This window comes from Coenobita brevimanus, chromosome 82, assembly GCF_032717465.1.
Source record: "Coenobita brevimanus isolate Jiangsu-jjx chromosome 82, ASM3271746v2, whole genome shotgun sequence".
Lineage (NCBI taxonomy): Eukaryota > Metazoa > Arthropoda > Malacostraca > Decapoda > Coenobitidae > Coenobita > Coenobita brevimanus.
Window position 1 is genome coordinate 14,659,546 of NC_137035.1, and position 17,181 is coordinate 14,676,726.

A 17,181-nucleotide genomic window follows, 5' to 3' on the forward strand; every position below is an offset into this window, starting at 1 on the left:
GACACTCGGCGGAGTTCCTCTCTCTCAGGCAGCCCGTGGGCGACTGAGGCAGGAACCAACCAGCGTGTCGGAAGGCCTCAGGCTACCGTGACGTCATGCTCGGAGCTCAAACTTGTGGCTCAATTCTTACCACCAAAAATGGGTGATTCTTTTTGGGCCATAAGTATTGCGCGCCTGGCGGACAACGCTGAATACTTCTGACGAGTACTGTAATATGAAAAGTGTATGGTAGGATACTTATTGACAGAGTTAGAGACAGAACAGAGAAATTAGTTGGAGAAGAACAGGGAGGCTTTAGGAAGGGAAGAGGTTGTGTAGATCAGATATTCAGTCTTAGATCTTTAGTGGAAAAGTTTCTAGAGAAGGTAAAGAAGTTGTATGCGGCTTTCATGGATTTGGAGAAAGCATATGACAGGATGGATAGATGCTTTAGGAAGGGAAGAGGTTGTGTAGATCAGATATTCAGTCTTAGATCTTTAGTGGAAAAGTTTCTAGAGAAGGTAAAGAAGTTGTATGCGGCTTTCATGGATTTGGAGAAAGCATATGACAGGATGGATAGACAAGGATTGTGGAAAGTGTTAAGAATATATGGAGCAGATGGGAAGTTGTTGAATGCTGTGAAGAGTATGTATGATGGTGCGAAGGCTGCAGTGCGTGTGGATGGTGAACTAAGTGAATTTTTCTCTTTGAAAGTTGGGTTGAAACAGGGATGTGTCATTTCTCCATGGTTGTTCAATCTGTTCATGGATGGGGTAATAAAAGAGGTACAAGGTAGGGTAGTGGATGTTGGAGTGGCCCTGGTGAGAGAGGATAGTGTTTGGAAACTCCCTGTACTGTTGTTTGCAGATGATACTGTGTTATTGAGTGAAGACGAAGGGGAGCTGCAAGGCTTGGTGGATGAGTTTGGAAGAGTGTGTAAGAAACGGAATCTAAAGGTGAATGTAGGGAAGAGTAAAGTGATGGTCTTTGAGAGAGGTGAAGTCAGTGAATCTACAGCGAGGCTGGATGGTGAGGAATTGGAAAATGTAAGTACGTTTAAGTACTTGGGTAGTGTGATGAGTAAGGATGGAGGTTTGGAGGGTGAAGTGCTTGAAAGGGTACAGCAGGGAAGAAAGGTTGCTGGTTCTCTGAAAGCAGTGATAAGAAACAGGGAAGTGAGCATGGAAGTGAAAAAGTTACTACATGACAGTATTGTGATACCAACTCTAACGTATGGAAGTGAAGCTTGGACATTGTTGGAAGGACACAAGTCAAGAGTGAGAGCAGTGGAAATGAGTTATTTAAGAGGAGCCTGTGGAGTCACATGGAGAGACAGGCTGACGAATGAGGATATAAAGGAGCATTGTGGTGTGGATGTGGATGTGATAGGAGGCGTTATGAGGAACACACTGAGGTGGTTTGGCCATGTGGAGAGGATGGAGGGTGAAGGACTGACGAAGAGAGTGTATGTGAGTGAGGTGGAGGGGGGAAGAGGGAGGGGGAGGCCAAGGATGAGATGGAGGGATGGGATGGAGAGGTATATGAGAGAGGGGGGTGTGATTTGGGAGCAGGGCAGTGAAATGGCGGAGGACAGGGCGACTTGGAGGCGATTTGTTTGTGGCCACCCCAAATGGGATTGATGCGACTGGCAATAGATAGATAGATAGATAGTTTTTTGGGTTTGGGTGAGTTATAAACTGCTTTTAGGCTTAGTTAAGCTTGTTTTAAAGCTATTTGAGGGTTTAGGTGAGCTAGAAACTTGTTTTTGGACTCATTTGGATGGGTTTAGGACTTGGTTGGAGAGGAAACCAAAGGCTAAAAAAATGCATCGCTATACAGTAATCTCTGTAATGTCCAGATACCCAATACCCAGACACCTCAATGTCCGGACATTTTTGGCCTGGACCTTCGGACCCCCCCCCCCCCCCCAAAAAAAAAAAAAACAAACGACATTTTCGTTCAGCCGTATTTTGAACCTGGCACGCGGCACCGACCAGCTGTGTTTTGCTGTGTATTTCCGCCGACATCCACCAGGGCGATGCTGCCTCCTCCCCATTTTCCACTTACCCATCGTTGTTAGAACACGCTCGTCACCATGGCCACCCTCGTGCTCACTTTTGTGGTGGTGCCCTACCTCCTGCAGTCCCTATTGTTCCTCTGCTGTCTCTTACTCGTGTGTGTGATGATCGCCCTGTCACCCGAGAAGAGGAAACGAGTGGTTCTGACTCTGGAGAGGAGAGGGAGATATTGGAGAAGCTGGACCCAGGATGGCCAACGTCTTGCATCCTCCGAAAATTCAACCTGGCCCACTCTACCTTGTTTGATATCAAGAAATCCCAGGACAAACTCACCTAGTACACAGCTGACTTTGCATCGAATACCAAACACAACGTGCAGAGGAAGGTTATGTACCCTCCCAGGTTTGCAGAAATCAACCACTCCATGCTGATTTGGTATCGACAACCTGCTGCTGCTGTGCTGGTCCATGGTACGGAGTTGAAAGCTGCCACCGAGAAGTTCACCAGGCTACACAACACCCGAAACTTCAAGGCATCCGAGGGTTGGCTCTTTGCTTTCAAGTTGCGACATGGACTTACCAACTGTATGGCCCATGGCGAAGCTCTGGATGCCAACGAGGAAGGAGTATAGGAATTTCGGCAGAAGGTGAAGGGCTTGATCAACAGGGAAGGCCTTCACTCTTGGCCAGGTCTACAACACTGATGAAATTAGTCTATTCTGACGCTCACTGCCAATTAACATTCTAGCAGAGAAGATGGAGAAGCGTGTACCTCGCCGCAAGCTCTTGAAGCAACATATATCTGCTTTGTGTTGTGCCAATGCTAATGGCATGCAGCAGCTCAAGCCCATTATTGTTGGCTGTGCAAAGAAGCCTTGGTGCCTATGTGGGGTGATGGATGTCCTTCTTATAGTGTGGTACCATTCTGTGAAGGCTTGGTTCACAGCCAAGATCTTCAAAGACTGGTTTCACCAGCACTTCATCAAGGAAGTCATCCATTACCAGACGAACACACTGGGAATCCTGCGCGACCAGGCAAAGGCCCTCCTTCTCTTGGACAATGTACCTGCACATCCGTCCAACAGGGAGTTGGTGGCTGAGAATGGCCACAATAGGTGCTTGTTTTTTGCCACCTAATACGACTGTTCTCATCCAACCAATGGAACAAGGACTGATCGTGGAAACAAAGAGGCTGTACCGTCAGAAGATCCTGGACGAGGTGATGATTGTTCCCGAGGACAAGGACGAGTGCAGGGAGGGACAAGACACGCGAGGCCAGCGGACTGTGGAAAACCTTCACTGCGACAGCATCAAGTAAGCCAGCTACAACTGGGCTAGTGGATGGAGAGAAGTCTCTGTCAAGACTCTGGAAAGTGGTTGGTCTCGTCTGCTTCTTGGAGCTGATGTGGTGCACAACTTTCCTGGTTCTGACATGGATGACTTCCATGCGCGTCTTCGTGCAGCTGGCGATGAGGTGGATGTGGATGAAATGCGTGAGTGGTTAGATGATGACGAGGGCGATCCTGGGTATCAGATCATGTCTGATATCGAGATTGCATCTTCAGTTGCAGGTACAAGTACCCAGCTTGAAGATTCCGACGAGGACAATGAGGATGATGAGGACTCCTCTCAGCGTGCCACTACTGCAGCCAACCCCAAGCTGAGCGCACTCCGGAAGCATGTTGAGTTTGTTCTTGACTACCTAGAACACCTGGACTGTGACATGGAGATGAGGCCCCTGGGACTTGTTGAGGAAGTGCGTGCTTTTAGGCAGCGCTTCATCATTCACGAGAATTGCCATTCCTTATGTCAATCAACCACTGACAGTTTCTTCAGGCCCGTGACCCCCACTGTGCCCAGCCCTGGCTCCACACCATTGCCTCCCTAAGACAAGCCTTCCACCTCTGAGCCACAGCCCAGCCTATCGGCCACGGTGGAGTCGCCACTGGCCATGAGTTTCCGGCTATCTTCAGAGTTGTCTGCAGTGGGTAGTCCATCACCACGTCCCAGTGATGCACCCCTCGGACACCTGCAACACCTACTCTCGGACTCTGACAGTGAAGAAACAGCAAAACCTCATCACTAGACCATACGGGAATTTACAGTGTTGTGCAGTGTAAAGAACATAATGTGCATTCATTCATTCATTCATTGCCAGACGCCATGTATCCCACATGGGGTGGCCAAGGGCTTAGAGTTAATTGTTTTACAGGGAGGGGCACTAAATCCTCCACCAACCTCACTTGACACGTAGGGATGCCAACAGCATCTGGGTGTTCCCAGGCGGTCACCCATCCAAGTACTAACCAGACCCAACGTTGCTTAACTTCGCTGATCGGACGGGAAGCGGTGTACTAAACGTGGTATGGCCGTTAAGAAATTAGAGTTCAGAGTGCAAAGGCTTAAGTGCAGAGTGCTACTGTACAGTGCAGAGTGCAAGAGCAAGTAAGAAAAGAATGATCAGTGTTAAGAAATTAGAATTCAGAGTGCAAAGATTTAAGTTCAGAGTGCAACATTGGTGAATTTCAAGTGTAACGCAACTAAGAAAGGAATGTGCGGTGTTAAGAAATTAGAATTCAGATTGCAAAGGATTAAGTGCAGTGCAACACTGGATTACTGTAGGTGCTTCAGATGCACCTTCTTACTGTCAGAGTCTGAGAGGAGGCGGGTTATTCTTTGCGACGGCCACACACGTGTTGTAAGTACCCTGGATACTGCTAAATAATTTTCATACTCAATCTAAATCCTCATCTCTGGTTCCTTTTCATTTATTTCATGCTTTCTGTCCCTTATTTGTGTGAACAGGGTCTTCAATAGGTGCTGTACATGTCCGGTAGAGAGTTATGTATGTGGTTTTGAGTCAGGCTGTGTCAAGGTCCATAAGTACCTGTCCAGGAGGTATTTTCCAAATTTCAGGACAAACCCAATTTCCGGGCATGCCCGTGGCTCTTTTACATCAGATATTAGAGGGATTACTTTTACATGTTAAATCTACCCTGACATACCATACCCTGCCTAGCGATGGGTTTTTACTTTTTTTTTTTTTATGCGAGGAAGAAGGAACCAAAGGCCACGAGCCCGCAATAACACTTCCCTCCAAGAGAAAAACAAAATACAATAAAGAGCCAAATTCAACCAACTGCACTGTTAAACAAGGGTATACCTTTACCAAACACTTTCTGTCGAGTCTCTCCGGTCTCGCTGATGAATAGATCGGCAAGAAACACCAGATCCATTCCTGCCAAACACTCTTGGTGAATGTGACTCATTATGACATGATTTAGCCTTCTCTGAGTCATAGATGACCTCAAGTATGTTTTCAGATGTCTGAGTGCACTGAACGAACACTCCACTGAACATGAACTTGCATATGAGATTAGAATTAAATTTAAGACTTTTTCCACAAGGGGAAACATCTGTTTGACTTCAACCATCACAGTCTGAAATAATTTCTGATATTCACTGACACTTTTGTGGTGAAGCTGAGTTTTAAAAAATGAAAGTTGTAGCTTTATGGCACCACAGTCAGACAGTTCAGAGTATTTACTTAGTGTTTCAGTATCAACTATATCTGTGAGGAGTGAATTGGTCAACTTGCAATATTCATCCAAGTCAGCTGAGGAAAAATACTCACATAAACTAACTAGGGAACAGTCAATTATTTTGAAAAACTCAGGTCTGTAGTGATCTTCAGCTGAAACAGCTACATGTTGTGAGGAAGCACTACAGTCATGTTTTCTACGAACCTTCCATGGCCTACGAAGACTTAATGGATCAAGACCTAGCTCTCTGGCTCTCTCACTGGTTTCAGCAAATATATCACTAAATTCTGCTTCCATCTGAATTTCCTTTAGTTGTCTGTGGACACTCTTTGCACCTTCCAACATGCCAGCTATGGTCACACTTGACCTTGTAATACTATTGAAGCATTCCAGAATATCCAGGATGGGAATGCTTATTAGCAGCCAAAGTAGTGTGTAGGGTGAGTTGAAACTTGTTCTCAGTCTGTTGGCACATGACAGTGTGTGTTTGTTCCAAATTCTTCTGCTGCACTGGAGAGGGTTTGTATTACAATTCCGTAGTTTTTTAGGACAGATTTCACAGCTGATGCTCTCGTAAGCAAATGGATCGGACAAACAGATTTCAGATGACTGGGAGAATCGGGCAAGGAATCTGATGAATGCTTGAATTTTCCCAACTCTGTACAGCGAGTGAGTTGCTATACAGCATCTAATGTGTTCCTTACTATCTGGGATACCTGTACAGCTTTTGAAGTGAAATGAGAGGTAATATGCACTCCACAGTGAACATGCATTTCCTAACGGTTGTTCACTTCTGCCTGACCACCTTTGTACTTCCCACTCATATTGCTAGCTCCGTCACATGTCTGAGATCTAAGGTCGGCAGCCACAATCTGAGTAGTATGTCCTTCAACATTGTACATAATGATTCTCCTGTCGTTGAAGTCATTCCATACAGGCCAATAAATTTTTCTTCAATAATGACTTTGTTACATACCTCACACAAATACTCTTGCTCAAAACGTTGAATGTCTTGAGCACCATCCACCACAACTCCAAATTCCTGGGTTTCTGAGTTAATTTCCATGCAAATTCCTCTTAATACTGAGTTATTAACTCAAGAATTCATTTTGTACAGCAGGGCTTCTGTAGCTTGTCTTCTTCCCTATCCATTTTCTAAACTCATCATCATCTTCCGCTGTAACTCTAATAAGGCCTGGAAATTACCACTGTCATCGTCATGCCCTCTGATTGCTAACCTTTATTAAGCTAAATATTTCACTTGATGTAGTGCTGCCTACTTCTTCCTTAGCCTGTATCATTCTTTTTCTGTGCCTGCCCTCTTCTCTTCCTATTTCTCCCATCTTTCCTGTCACTTCTTATTGCTTTTCTTTCCTTTACAGGTGGCTTTACATTGAGTGACAAGCCAAAATGGTTTCCTGTAAGCCAAGAAACCATTTACAACGCTGGGTGGTAACCATATAACCAAACCATACGTGCTCCCTACGTGTCAACAAGTGGGTTGGTGGAGGGTTAGTGCCCCTCCCCATAAAACAAATAACTCAGAGTTAAATGGCCACCCCTTACGGGCTTATGGCATCTGGCAATAGAAAGATAGATAGATTTCACTAAGTAATTAGCTTCAGTAATGCTTTCCATGCAGAAAGTTGTTCAGGTGAAACCCAGTCACATAGCTGGGCACTTACTGACTGTTTTTCTTTGTGAAATCCTAGATTTGCTACTGCTAATTGGTGATGATGAGACCTTTCATGACATCTGAATTTCTCTATGGCTATCTTCAAATTTCCAAATCCATTACCGATAAATGTAACATCTGATCTCTTAGAAATTTCTGTTAGCTTTTTCTTTGAGGCTTGAATGCAAAGGAAACATAAAATTGCTTTGGAATTTGTATCATAATGTAACCATGGATAATTTGCAAATCATTTTCTCTGGAAGGACAGCTTACAATTAGCCAAACACTGAACTGGAATTAATTGTGCATCTGGATGATACGGTTCTGCAGGGAGTGAACTTAAATAACTCTCACTCAGCCCACTGTACCACTAATTCGCAGAGTCAGTTTGCCAGAATCACTGCTCAGTAATTCTGTTTCTGGCTCATCAGCATCAGTTGTTACAGATAATGATGGACCGGCTTTGGTGTCAGAATGGGAGTCTTCAGATGATGAAGTAGCTGTTTTACACGGAAAAATTTTCTGTGTGTCCATAATGCCTGCAAAGAGTAACAATGTGTGTGTGTGTGTGTGTGTGTGTGTGTGTGTGTGTGTGTGTGTGTGTGTGTGTGTTTCTTACCTAATTGTTCTTACCTAACTGTATCTTTACAGGAATGAGTCAAGTTCATACTGTCTGTGTTGAACCATTTTTATCATACATGTCTAAAATTATGAATTGTTTTGGCACACACTAATTAATTCGGTAGTGCATTTCGCTGATCAACTACTCTACTTGGGAAACTGAATTTCCTTACATCTTTATCACCTCTCTTTTTGTACAGTTTTCTACAGTGTCCTCTTAACCCCTTACACACTAACAGGATCAATCAACCCTTTTTCAGGCTGATGATAGATGCCGAATGTGATCGACAGTGGAGCCTTTGTAAAAAAAAAAAAAACCTGCAGACACTAGGCTTCAGCCCGATTGTGACGTACATCGATGCAAACCAATGAGAACTAAGTCCTGAGTAGGAAGGGGGGAGGATCCGGGTGCCTACCCATGGGGGGGGGATTCCCCCACCACCCTTTTGCCACCTTCCTCTACCCCAATACCTTTGTTCCTTCTACCCCTCCTTCACCTCTGACTGTCTCCTGCTCCCTCCTTCACCCTCTCCCACCATCCTCCGTCATGTCGCCATGGTTCCCCCCCCCTCTCCCCCCCTCCCTGTCTCCCTGGGGAGGGTTATATCCTCCCTACCCACCCTCCACACCCCTGTACTACCTCTCTGCCTGTCCTCTTTGTCTTGTGGTGTCTGTCTCCCACTTCTATACCCCTGTACCACCCCTAAAGGCCTCACTCCACCCCACCCCCACCCCTCACCCCCTGTAGTATGCTTTCTGCTTACCTCTCCCCCTACCCCCCACCTAGAGTATTATACGTCATTGTTACTATTCATGTCGAGTATTTTCATTCAATACCAGATTATTGTTTGTGTAATTGCATACACCGATGCATGAATCACTGAATGTATGTTTTTTCATGTACGTTTTTTATTTTGACAGCTACACAGCTATGAGGGACGAGGATGGGGGAGGGAAGATGGGGAAGGGAGAAGTGGTGGGGGGGAAGGGTGCTGGGAGTGAGTGAGGAACACCGATGGAATTATTTTGCATGCTAGTGTATTTTGGAAAAAAAAAAAGGAACTAGAAAATTCTGAAGGGGGGTAGAGGAGGAGGGGGGTAGCTCTAGCTGTTTTTTCCCCCTTGAAATTCTTACAGATACTTGATTTGACAGCTCTGAGGGCAGAGGATTGGGGGGGGGAGAGGGGGAGGTGATAGGGGATGGTGAAATGTGTGAGTAACACCAAGAAAAAGATTTTGCATGCTTTTGCCTTTTTTTTTTTTTTTTTTGGATAGCTACACAGCTATGAGGGAAGGGGATGGGGGGAGGTGGGGAGGGGAGAAGTGTTGGGGGGGAAGGGTGTTGGGAGTGAGTGAGGAACACCGGCATAATTATTATGCATGCTATGGTTTGTGGAAAAAAAAAAAAAAAAAAAGAGCTGGAAAATTCTGAAGGGTGGGGGTAGGGGGGGGAGGGAGGTAGCTCAAGCTTTTTTTCCCCCTTGAAACTCTTACAGCTACTTCATTTGACAGTTCTGAGGGGAGGGGATGAGGGGGAAGGGGTGAGTGGAGAGGGTGCTGGAGTATGTAACACCAAGAAAATGATTCTGCATGCTTTTGCTCTTTTTTCTTTTATTTTTTTTTTGACAGTTACACAGCTATGAGGGAAGGGGATGGGGGAAGCGAAGGTGGGGAGGAGAGAAGTGTTGGGGGGGAAGGGTGTTTGGAGTGAGTGAGGAACACAACACAATTATTTTGCATGATATTGTTTGGAAAAAAAAAAAAAAAAATATGAGCTGGAAAATTCTGAAGGGTGCGGTTAGGGAGGGGAGGTGAGGAAGAGAGAGGGTGTGATGGGAGTGGGTGAGGAAGGTCCTGGGAGGGGAGGAATGAGGGAGGAATTGGGTGGGAACACATAGAAAACTGGAGTCGCCCCGCCTGGAAGGATAACTTTTTTCAACTTTGACGGGCTATAGCTCGTGAACCAGTTGGTTTAAAATGCTCTGGTTTGTGGCATTAGGTGTGTAAATTCAAGCTCTAAACATAGGGCATAAAACTTTTTACTTTTGTAGGAGTTGAAAAAATAGTTCTATATACAGGTTTTCAGGGAAGTTTGGTCAATCGAATTGCATATCCTAGGGGTTAATGTTGCTTCCCCATAGGTTATATACTCATTTACGTCTATTTTCTCTTTTCTTGTGTTGCATTTATATAACATAATCATGTCTCCTCTTTTCCTTCTCTCCGGTAATGTTGGTAGGTTTAATTTTTTGAGTCTTTCTTCATAGCTTAGGTCTCTTAAACTTGGTGCCCATCTTGTAGTGGCACTTTCTACCTTTTCAATCTTGTCTATGTGTTTTTTGAGATGAGGATTCCAGACTACTGATGCACAGTCCAAAGTTGGTCTGATGAATGATGTTATTATTTTTCTCAGCATGACTTCATTTATATATGTGAATGTTTCTCTCATATTAGTAGGCAGTGTATACATATTCCTTACTTTTTTATTTATGTGGTTTGCCAGGAACAGTGTGTTACTGATAATCACTCCTAAATTCTTTTCCCCTTCTGATGTGTGTAGGGTTGAACTTCCTAACTTATAGTCCCAGTCCGGTCTTTTTTCTATCTATCTATCTATTGCCAGACACCTCAATCCCGTTCGGGGTGGCCACAAACAAATCGCCTCCACATCGCCCTGTCCCCCGCCATTTCACTGCCCTGCTCCCAACTCACACTCCCCTCTCTCATATACCTCTCCATCCCATCCCTCCATCTCATCCTTGGCCTCCTCCTTCCTCTCCCCCCCTCCACCTCACTCACATACACTCTCCTTATCAGTCTTTCACCCTCCATCCTCTCCACATGGCCAAACCACCTCAGTGTGTTCCTCCTAACGCTTCATATCACATCCACACCACAACGCTCCTTTATATCCTCATTTGTCAGCCTGTCTCTCCATGTGACTCATTTCCACTGCTCTCACTCTTGACTTGCGTCCTTCCAACAACGTCCAAGCTTCACCTCCATACGTTAAGAGTTGGTATCACAATACTGTCATGTAGTAACTTTTTCACTTCCATGCTCACTTCCCTGTTTCTTGTCACTGCTTTCAAAGAACCAGCAACCTTTCTTCCCTGCTGTACCCTTTCAAGGACTTCACCCTCCAAACCTCCATCCTTACTCATCACACTACCCAAGTACTTAAACGTACTCACATTTTCCCATTCCACACCATCCAACCTCGCTGTACATTCACTGACTTCACCTCTCTCAAAGACTATCACTTTACTCTTCCCTACATTCACCTTTAAATTCCGTTTCTTACACACACTCTCAAACTCATCCACCAAGCCTTGCAGCTCCCCTTCGTCTTCACTCAACAACACAGTATCATCTGCAAACAACAGTACAGGGAGTTTCCAAACACTATCCTCTCTCACCAGGGCCACTCCAACATCCACTACCCTACCTTGTACCTCTTTTATTACCCCATCCATGTACAGATTGAACAACCATGGAGACATGACACATCCCTGTTTCAAACCAACTTTCAAAGAGAAAAATTCACTTAGTTCACCATCCACATGCACTGCAGCCTTCACACCATCGTACATACTCTTCACAGCATTCAACAACTTCCCATCTACTCCATATATTCTTAACACTTTCCACAATCCTTGTCTATCCACCCTGTCATATGCTTTCTCCAAATCCATGAAAGCCGCATACAACTTCTTTCCCTTCTCTAGAAACTTTTCCACTAAAGATCTAAGACTGAATATCTGATCTACACAACCTCTTCCCTTCCTAAAGCCTCCCTGTTCTTCTCCAACTAATATCTCTGTTCTTTCTCTAACTCTGTCAATAAGTATCCTACCATACACTTTTCCTATTATACTAAGAAGACAAATGCCCCTATGATTACCACACACTTCTTTTTCCCCTTTTCCTTTGTACAAGGGAATAATAATACCTGACTTCCAATCCTCCGGGACTCTACCTTCCTCCCAGGCCAATCTGCACATCTTCCACATCCATTCTACTACTATCTCTCCCCCATGCTTCAGCATTTCACCACACACTCCATAAATTCCTGGGGCTTTCCCCGATTTAACTTTCTTCATTGCTTCTACAACTTCTATCCTACTAATTTCTTCCTGTCTTCTCACCTCCTTCCTTTTCCCAGCCATTCCCCAGCCACTTATACTCGCATTACTTCCATCCTCTACGTTCAACAATTCCTTAAAGTGTTCTCTCCATCTGCTCACTTTTTCTCCCTTCTCCACTAGTAATCTAGTTTATATTTGTGTTAAAATCTCCCATTAGTATAATTCTTTCAGAATTTTCTTCCAGTCTGTACAGTACTGTTCTTAAACTCTTTTCTGCCAGGTCTTCATATTCACCTCAATCCCATGTCTTTGTCTTGGGTGGCATATATAAATTTGCCACAATTATTAACCTTTCTGATGTACTAATCTCTACTGCAACTAATTCTTCTTGTGAGGGTATGATCTATTTCTATCTCTTTTATGTGGAGTCTTTTCGCTGTTAGTATCATAACTCTTCCTTTTTTAAAATTTCGGTCTCTTCACCAAATACTTTACTCATCCAAATTTAAAGTCGTTTGATATCCTTGGGATTAATTTTGTTGCTGTTAGACAAATAATATATATGGCTCATTTTCTATGATATGATCTTTTATCTTTGATAATTTGGATACCATTCCATTTACATTTTAGTACATTAACTCAGCCATATTGTTCACATATTTGACACTGGTTGAGTCTACTATCTGCTTTTATTTAATCCCTGCTGTTTGTCCCATTTTTGTACTTGCAATCCTACTACGTTGTAAAAAAAAAAAAAAAAAAAATTACTTTTCTCTTCATCTGATCTTGCATCACTCTTTCTTTTTGCTTCTTCCCTCTTTTCCTTTAGCAATCCCAGTTCCTCTTAAGGCACCTTTTTATCTACACTTATTTATATTCTTCTGATTCCTTAAGTTTGCTAGCATTTTTTAAAAACTCTTCTACAGTATTCACGCTTTGGAAGGTTACTTTCAGAAGCCTTGACTTGCTCCTCCCATATTTCCCTAATCTTTTAAATTCCTCTACATCTTTCTCACAGACTTCGTCTGACACTACTAGTGCTGCTCTCCGGAGTCTGCCCTTTCCTCTCCTCCTTCCTTATTTACTTCCTTCCCCTTTTGTCTTTCTTTACTTCATTCTTTCCTTATCCTTCTCCCTACAGGTGACTTTACACTCCCTCTTCTGGCTTTTTTTCCTTCATTCTTTCCTCTTCCTTCTGCCAATGGGTGACTCTACACTAAGTGACAAGCCAAATGGTTTCCTGTACACCATGAAACCGTTTACTACACTGGGTGGTAACTCCTTCCATACTTACTTCCTTCCTCTTCTGTCTTTCTTTACTTCATTCTTTCCTCATCCTTCTGCCTACGAGTGACTTTACACTCCCTTTTCTGTCTTTTTTCCCCTCATTCTTTCCTCTTCCTTCTGCCAATGGGTGACTCTACACAAAGTAACATGCCAAATGGTTTCCTGTACACCATGGAACCATTTACTACACTGGGTGGTAACCATATAACCAAATTATGGCACCTGGTGGTTTGGTGGGTAATTAAGGCGCTCCAATCAGACTGAGACGGTGAAGGTTTATATCCAAGGGGCGGGTGGGGTTTATTGCTCACGTAATGCTACTCAGGGATGAGTGAGGCTGGTCACTCTCATCTTAAATGTCTGGACCAACTTGCCTAGCCCCGGGCTCCTACGCTTCTCTCAGGGCAACGTAGGATTGGATGATGGATGGACCACTTTCGATAAGTTCATTATATTTACCATCTCCCTGTTACCTCTGGTGATTCTATTCCTTATTTCTTCTTCACCTTTACCAGTGATGACTATAGATCTGTTAACCCCAGCTGTTTCCTTTATTAGCCTTAGGTTCTTCCTTACGATGTCTTTCACTTCTTTTGTCGTGTCTTTTGCTTTAGCCTTTTTTTGATCCTGACTTGTTTTGGCTACTTCTGCCCATATATTTTGTACTTCCTCTGTGTAGTTTCTCATCATTTCATTTGCCTGAGATATCTTCTCATCAATGTCTCTGCTCTATCAGATTACCTGTTTGTCTAATTATGTCTTTATCATTACTGTACTCCTTCAAAACTCCTTCATGGGTGACTACTGTATTTCCCATTGTGTTTATTTTCTTCCTCAGAATGTCTACTTCAGCTTCTAGCTCATCTATTGTTGCATTATTTCTGTTTAATTCCTTTACCAGTACCTAATTTTTTTTTTTTTTTTTGGTACAGTTCTTTCCTTATTTCATCCAATTACAGTTTGAAAGTTTCTTCCAATCTGTTAACTTTCTCTGCTAATTTATTTAATGTATCCAGTTCTACCAGGTCTGTGTAGTCATCAATTTGTTTTTTACTGTTTCCCTTCTTCTTACCTAGCTGCACTTCTTGAAAATACGCCATCGCATATAAATAAACCTTCTAGTTACAGTTTAGCATCTTCGATTCCATCAGTGCTGGAATTTACCCGGGGCTCGTCTGTTCACCCGTCTCGGTGCCTGTTGTCTGCTAATGTAGCAAACTCTTTAAGGCTCTGACCACTTGATATATGTACAGTACTGTACTTCCTACGGAGAGCATTTCCTCACTTCGACTTAATCGACAACCATTTATAATTCACTTAGCACTGAGCCTGACCCATTTTTAGATATACCCCAGTATGCAGAGGGCAGCGACACGCGTCCGCTCTGTCCAGTGTGTGTGTGTGTGTGTGTGTTATTGCCTACCTAACTGTTCTTTACAGGAATGAGTCAAGCTCGTACTGTCCCGTGCATTAAATCATTTTTATCATACATATCCTTACAGTTGGAAAAAGTTTTGGCACACACTACTTCATTCGGTAGTGCATTCCACTGATCAATTGCCCTATTTGGGAAACTGAATTTCCTTATGTCTTCATCACCTCTCTTTTTATGTAGTTTTTTGCAGTGTCCTCTTGCAGATGCTTCCCTATAGGTTATATATTCTCTTATGTCTATTTTCTCTTCCCGAGATGCTTTTATATAGCATAATCACGTCTCCCCTTTTCCTTCTCTACTGTTGTGTTGGTAGATTAAATATTTCTAATCATTTTTCGTAGCTTAGATCTCTTAAGCATGGTATCCATCTTGCAGCTGCCCTTTTTACTTTTTCAATCTTATCTATGTGTTTTTTGAGATGAAGATTCCATACTACTGATGCATATTCCAAGGTTGGTCTGATGAATGATGTATACAGTAATCCCTGTACTATCCGGACGCCCACTTTCCGGACATCCCCACTTAACGGACATTATCATCTTGGGATCCAATATTCCCAAAATGATCTGAAAATCGAAAAAAAATAGAAAAAAATCCGACTTTTTCCCGTCCGTAATTTGAACTTCGCGCGCGCAGCATGGGACAGCTTTGTTTTGGTGCGTCATTCCTCTGACATCCACTAGAGCACCCCTGCATCCTCCCCACTTACCGACCGTCTCTTGTCTTGAGTGCACGATCGTCGTCATGTCTGCCCATGTGCTCGCTTTTTTGGTGGTGCCTTACCTGCTGCAGGCTCTCCTTCTGCTCTCGTGCCTCTCCTTCGTGTGTGTGATGATGGCCCCGTCGCCTTAGAAGAGGAAGAGAGTGGTTTTGACCCTGGAGAAGAAGAGGGAGATATTGGAGAAAGTGGATGTGGGATGGTCTTCGTCACGCATCCTTCGTGAGTTCAACCTGGCCCGATCTACTTTGTTTGATATTAAGAAATCCCGAGACAAACTCATGCAGTACACGGCTGTCTACTCGTTGAAAAGCAAACGCAACGTGGAGAGGAAGATGATGTTTACTCCCAAGTATGCTGAAGTCGACTGCTCCACGTTGATTTGGTATCGACAGCAACGTGCTGCTGGTGTGATGGTGCGTGGGACGGAGCTGAAAGCTGCTGCTGAGAAGTTCGCAAGGCTTCACAACGCCCTAGACTTCAAGGCATCCCAGGGTTGGCTCTTCGCGTTCAAGTTGCGACATGGCCTTACCAACCGTAAGTCTCATGGCGAAGCTTTGGACACTAAAGAAAATGGAGTAGAGGAGTTTCGACACAAGGTGAAGGGCTTGATCGACAAGGAGGGCCTCACTCTCGGTCAAATCTACAACGCTGACGAAACTGGTTTATTCTATCGCTCTTTGCCTACAAACATTCTAGCCGAGGAGACGGAGAAGCGTGTACCTGGCCGCAAGCTCTCCAAGCAAAGGATATCTGCTTTGTGTTGTGCTAATGCTAACGGCATGCACCGGGTCAAGCCCGTTATTGTTGGCCGTGCAAAGCAGCCTCAGTGTCTGCATGGGGTGATGGATGTCCTTCCTGTCGTTTGGTACCATTCTTTGAAGGCACGGTTCACAGCCCACATCTTCAAAGACTGGTTCCACCGCCATTTCGTCAAGGAGGTCATACATTACCAGACGGAGAAACTGGGAATCCCACGCGACCAGGTAAAGTCCCTCCTTCTCCTCGACAATGCATCTCCCCACCTGTGCGACAAGGACTTGGTGGCTGAGAATGGCCGCATTAGGTGCATGTTTCTGCCACCTAATACTACTGCTCTCATCCAATCAATGGACCAAGGAGTGATCGTGGCAACGAAGCGGTTACACTGACGGAAGTTCCTGAACGAGGTGATGGTTGTTCTCGAGGGCGAGGACGAGCGCAGGGAGGGACGGGACACGCAAGGCCAGGGGACTTTGGAAAACCTTCGCCACTACAACATCAAGTCTGCCATTTACAACTGGGCCAGTGCATGGAAGGAAGTCCCTGTCAAGACTCTAGAAAATGGTTGGTCTCGTCTGCTTCTCGGAACGGATGTGGTGCACGATTTCCTAGGTTTCGACATGGATGACTTCCATGCACGTCTACATGCGCATGGGGACGATGTTGATGTGGACGAAGTGCGTGAGTGGTTGGATGATGACGAGGGCAATCCTGGGTATCAGACTCTGTCTGATATCGAGATCGCATCTTCAGTTGCAGGTGTCAGTACCCAGCTTGAAGATTCCGACAAGGTCAGCGACGATGATGCGGACTCCTCTCAGCATGACACTACTCCAGCCATCCCCAAGCTGAGTGCACTCCGGGAACACCTAGAGTTCGTTCTGGACTACCTGGAACACCCAGACTGCAACAGGGAGATGGGGCCCTTAGGACGTGTGGAGGAAGTGCGTGCTTTCAGGCAGCGCATCATTAATCGTCAGCATTGTCGTTCCTTGCGCCAATCAACCATTGACAGCTTTTTCAGGCCCGTGACCCCCGCTGTGCCCAGCCCTGGCTC

The 17,181-nt window shown here is 44.5% G+C and overlaps 1 protein-coding gene and 1 non-coding gene across 2 annotated transcripts in view; both read right to left on the reverse strand.

The window, feature by feature from the left end:
* LOC145409682 (U3 small nucleolar RNA-associated protein 15 homolog) overlaps nt 1-17,181 on the reverse strand; it is a 403,188-nt gene that overhangs the window by 72,845 nt on the left and 313,162 nt on the right. The gene's annotated exons all lie outside the window — the stretch shown is intronic.
* Nucleotides 4,254-4,373, reverse strand: LOC145409718 (5S ribosomal RNA). The gene has a single exon (XR_013899165.1). It is a non-coding gene; the product is annotated as a 5S ribosomal RNA (ribosomal RNA).